The sequence below is a fragment of the Coregonus lavaretus genome, assembly GCF_964263955.1.
Source record: "Coregonus lavaretus genome assembly, chromosome: 20".
NCBI classification, from domain to species: domain Eukaryota; kingdom Metazoa; phylum Chordata; class Actinopteri; order Salmoniformes; family Salmonidae; genus Coregonus; species Coregonus lavaretus.
This window is the reverse complement of record NC_140007.1, coordinates 42,817,777-42,823,582: the sequence shown is the minus strand read 5'-3', so window position 1 is coordinate 42,823,582 and position 5,806 is coordinate 42,817,777.

Below are 5,806 nucleotides of genomic sequence, written 5' to 3'. Positions count from 1 at the left end.
CATGCGGGTAACATCAGTGGATAAATCCTCTATATGTTGTCAAGGGGGAAGGATAACGATAGAAACAGAAATACAGAGTGTAGCGGATCCTTGAGTCCTTCTCTATCAGGTGGACTAGAAAGTCTTTAGCTAAAAAACACCACAGGGACACACACACAATGATTTATTTCTCTCTCATCTGAGAGTGGAGGACTACCGTACCTGAGTCGAAGATATCGTCGAGAAAGGGGGTGGAGAGAGAGGAACATGTGAAATGTCAAAATAATGATAGACGAATGCTGCCAGTTAAACAAGATGTAAAAGGCTGATGTCATAATTGGAAAAAACAGGAGTAGTGATAAAAAAAAAAAAGATAGTTACATATAGGGATATAATTTTTGAATATACACTACCAGTCAAAAGTTTGGACACACCTACTCATTCAAGGGTTTTTCTTTATTTGTACCATTTTTTACATTGTAGAATAATAGTGAAGACATCAAAACTATGAAATACAGTGGCTTGCGAAAGTATTCACCCCTCTTGGCATTTTTCCTATTTTGTTGCCTTACAACCTGGAATTAAAATGGATTTATTGTGGGTTTGTATCATTTGATTTACACATGCCTACCACTTTGAAGATGCAAAATATTTTATTGTGAAACAAACAAGAAATATGACAAAAAAACAGAACTTGAACGTGCATAACTATTCACCCCCCCAAAGTCAATACTTTGTAGAGCCACCTTTTGCAGCAATTACAGTTGCAAGTTTCTTGGGGTATGTCTCTATAAGCTTGGCACATCTAGCCACTGGGATATTTTCCCATTCTTCAAGGCAAAACTGCTCCAGCTCCTTCAAGTTGGATGGGTTCCGCTGGTGTACAGCAATCTTTAAGTCATACCACAGATTCTTAATTGGATTGAGGTCTGGGCTTTGACTAGGCCATTCCAAGACATTTAAATGTTTCCCCTTAAACCACTTGGGTGTTGCTTTAGTAGTATGCTTAGGGTCATTGTCCTGCTGGAAGGTGAACCTCCGTCCCAGGCTCAAATCTCTGGAAGACTGAAACAGGTTTCCCTCAAGAATTTCCCTGTATTTAGCGCCATCCATCATTCCTTCAATTCTGACCAGTTTCCCAGTCCCTGACGATAAAAAACATCCCCACAGCATGATGCTGCCACCACCATGCTTCACTGTGGGGATGGTGTTCTCGGGGTGATGAGAGGTGTTGGGTTTACGCCAGACATAGCGTTTTCCTTGATGGCCAAAAAGCTCAATTTTAGTCTCATCTGATCAGAGTACCTTCTTCCATATGTTTGGGGAGTCTCCCACATGCCTTTTGGCGAACACCTATTTTTTTCTTTAAGCAATGGCTTTTATCTGGCCACTCTTCCGTAAAGCCCTGCTCGGTGGAGCGTACGGCTTAAAGTGGTCCTATGGACATATACTCCAATCTCCGCTGTGGAGCTTTGCAGCTCCTTCAGGGTTATCTTTGGTCTCTTTGTTGCCTCTCTGATTAATGCACTCCTTGCCTGGTCCGTGAGTTTTGGTGGGCGGCCCTCTCTTGAAAGATTTGTTGTGGTGCCATATTCTTTCCATTTTTTAAATAATGGATTTAATGTTGCTCCGTGGGATGTTCAAAGTGTCAGATATTTTTTATAACCCAACCCTGATCTGTACTTCTCCACAACTTTGTCCCTGACCTGTTTGGAGAGCTCCTTGGTCTTCATGGTGTCGCTTGCTTGGTGGCGCCCCTTGCTTAGTGGTGTTGCAGACTCTGGGGCCTTTCAGAACAGGTGTATATATACTGAGATCATGTGACAGTTAGATTGCACACAGGTGGACTTTATTTAACTAATTATGTGACTTCTGAAGGTAATTGGTTGCACCAGATCTTATTTAGGGGCTTCATAGCAAAGGGGGTGAATACATATGCACGCACCACTTTTCCGTTATTTATTTTTTAGAATTTTTTGAAACAAGTTATTTTTTTCATTTCACTTCACCAATATGGACTATTTTGTGTATGTCCATTAAATGAAATCCAAATAAAAATTAATTTAAATTACAGGTTGTAATGCAACAAAATAGGAAAAACGCCAAGGGGGATGAATAGTTTTGCAAGGCACTGTAACACATATAGAATCATGTAGTAACCAAAATATATTTTATATTTGAGATTCTTCAAATAGCCACCCTTTGCCTTGATGACAGCTTTGCACACTCTTGGCATTCTCTCAACCAGCTTCATGAGGTAGTCACCTGGAATGCATTTCAATTAACAGGTGTGCCTTCTTAAAAGTTAATTTGTGGAATTTAATTCCTTCTTAATGCGTTTGAGCCAATCAGTTGTGTTGTGACAATAGATAGCCCTATTTAGTAAAAGACGAAGTACATATTATGGCAAGAACAGCTCAAATAAGCAAAGAGAAACGACAGTCCATCATTACTTTAAGACATGAAGGTCAGTCAATACGGAACATTTCAAGAATGTTTAAAGTTTCTTCAAGTGCAGTCGCAAAAACCATCAAGCGCTATGATGAAACTGCCTCTCATGAGGACCGCCACAGGAATGGAAGGCCCAGAGTTACCTCTGCTGCAGAGGATAAGTTCATTAGAATTACCAGCCTCAGAAATTGCAGCCCAAATAAATGCTTCACAGAGTTCAGGTCACAGACATCTCAACATCAACTGTTCAGAGGGAACTGTGCAAATCAGGCTTTCATGGTCGAATTGCTGCAAAGAAACCACTACTAAAGGACACCAATAAGAAGAAGATACCTGCTTGGGCCAAGAAACACAAGAAATGGACATTAGACAGGTGGAAATTTGTCCATTGGTCTGGAATCCAAATTGGAGATTTTTGCTTCCAACCGCCGTGTCTTTGTGAGACGCGGTGTGGGTGAATGGATTATCTCTGCATGTGTAGTTCCCACCGTAAAGCATGGAGGAGGAGGTGTTATGGTGTGGGGGTGCTTTGCTGGTGACACGGTCTGTGATTTATTTAGAATTCAAGGCACACTTAACCAGCATGGCTACCACAGCGATACACCATCCCATCTGGTTTGGGCTTATTGGGACTATCATTTGTTTTTCAACAGGACAATGACCCAGCACACCTCCAGGCTGTGTAAGGGCTATTTTACCAAGAAGGAGAGTGATGGAGTGCTGCATCAAATGACCTTGCCTCCACAATCCCCCGACCTCAACCCAATTGAGATGGTTTGGGATGAGTCGGACGGCAGAGTGAAGGAAAAGCAGCCAACAAGTGCTCAGCATATGTGGGAACTCCTTCAAGACTGTTGGAAAAGCAATCCAGGTGAAGCTGGTTGAGAGAATGCCAAGAGTGTGCAAAGCTGTCATCAAGACAAAGGGTGGCTGTTTGAAGAATATCAAATATATTTTGATTTAACACTTTTTTGGTTACTACATGATTCCATGTGTTATTTCATAGTTTTGATGTCTTCACTATTATTCTACAATGTAGAAAATAGTAAAAATAAAATAAAAACCCTTGAATGAGTAGGTGTGTCCAAACATTTGACTGGTACTGTATATCATATCGTATCATTTTGACAATAACGCAATATTATTTTTGTGCTAGATAGCTGTCCCTGCACCTTCATAGCTTGTTCTCCATCATCTTTTTAAAATAGGGAGCCAATTCGTTTTCAGCACTTTTATTTCCATGACTGATCAAAACTAATTTTCTCATGGCTCTCTGTTGTCTCTCTGCAGCAGACATATGGTGAGCAATATGTTTGGGACATCGAATCGCAATACATTTAGTATCGGCACCTAAATATCGTGATAATATTGTATCGTGAGGTCCCTGGCAATTCCCAGCCCTAACCAGGAGTGGACAATCTTAGGCCCATTTCTGACTAGTCCACAATCTTTATCAATTTCTCTCATCCAATCATCAGTCATTTGTGTAAGTGTCGTGCATGTTGAATGCCCTGCTCTAGAAGCGTGCTGAAAGTCTATTACATTTATTTACTGTAAAATAGCATTGTATCTGCTCAAACAATTTTCACTCCAAAAGTTTACTAAGGGTTGGTAACAGGCTGATTGGTCGGCTATTTGAGCCACTAAAGGATGCTTTACTACTTCCCTCCAGCTCTGAGGGCACACACTTTTTTGTAAGCTTAGATTGAAGAGATGGCAAGTAGGAGTGGCAATATCGTCCGCTATCATCCTCAGTAATTTTGCATCCAAGTTGTCAGACCCTGGTGACTTGTCAATGTTGATAGACCCCCCAAAAAATTAACCTCTTCCACACTCACTTTATGGAATTCAAAATTACAATGCTTGTCTTTCATAATTTGGTCAGTTATACTTGGATGTGTAGGTTCGTGTTTGTTGCTGGCATGTCATGCCTGAGTTTGCTACTCTTGCCAATTAAAAAAATAATTGAAGTAGTTGGCAATATCAGTGGGTTTTGTGATGAATGAGCCATCTGATTCAATGAATGATGGAGCTGAGTTCACCTCCAAAGCTTTTAACTAACATTCTTTATATCATTTATTTGTTTCATAGTATTAGTTTATTTTTGTTATGTTTAGTCACATGATTTCTCAATAATGTAGTAGGTTTGCCAATCGGTTATGCAGCCAGACTTATTTGTCATTCCTTTTGCCTCATCCCTCTCAATCATAACATTTTTCAAATTCCTCATCAATCCACCAGGGATTTAACAGCTTTTACAGTCATTTTCTTAAATGTTGCTTGCTTATTAGTAAGTGGAGTAGTGATTTCATAAATGTGTCAAGTGCAGCGTCTGGTTGCTCCTCATTCCATCAGGCATGAGGGTTAACCTAATTCTCCTAACCTGCTGCATACATTCTTCTAACCTGCTTCTAGTTGTAGCTGTGTCGACGTGGTATGTTTTTAGGGAATCTCAAACGCATTTGGGTCACAAACATCACATCCGGTTGGGCCTCCCTAGTGGCAAAGTGGTCTAAGGCACTGCATCGCAGTGCTAACTGTGCCACTAGAGATCCTGGTTCGAGTCCAGGCTCTGTCGCAGCTGGCCGCCCATGGGAGACCCATGGGGCGGCGCACAATTGGCCCAGCGTCGTCCAGGTTAGGGGTGGGTTTGGCCGGCAGGGATGTTCTTGTCCCATCGCGCACTAGCGACTCCTGTGGCGGGCCGGGTTTAGTACACGGTCGCCAGGTGTACAGTGTTTCCTCCGACACATCGGTGCGGCTGGCTTAAGCGGGCATTGTGTCATCGGGAGAGGCGAAGGTCGAGAGCCGTGCGTCCTCCGAAACACAACCCAACCGAGACGCACGGCTCTCGACCTTCGCCTCTCCCGATGGACCTAGACTGTAACTACCAATTGGATACCATGGAAAAAGAGGAAGCGAGACACCCCACTCCCGCAATATTTTATCTTTACATTACAGTAAATTATCTAAGCAGCCCAGACCAAGCTGCTATTGCACTGGTGTCTCAGGGAGAACCCCCCCATTAAGCAGACCCCAACTAACAATTTTTTCCAGTGGTAAACAGTGAACTATGTTCATTTATCCACCATCCATCTTTGCTGTCAGTGTCAAATATTGGCCCCGTTGAAATTCTTTAAATGTGCATCCTTCCATAAAACCCATGTGGAGCATGGAAGGACTGTCCAATCAGTAAGTCTTCAAGGAAGGATGCACTTCTTTTAAGGAATGTAAACATAATCCTTCTAGTTTGGAATATCTGAAGAAATTCTGAATTGTTTTGGTCCCATTGAATTTAGTCTATAATACACGTCTGAAATATCAGGAGGTTCAGTATACAAATGAACTTAACTGGCCCTTGCAGTTTTCACATTTT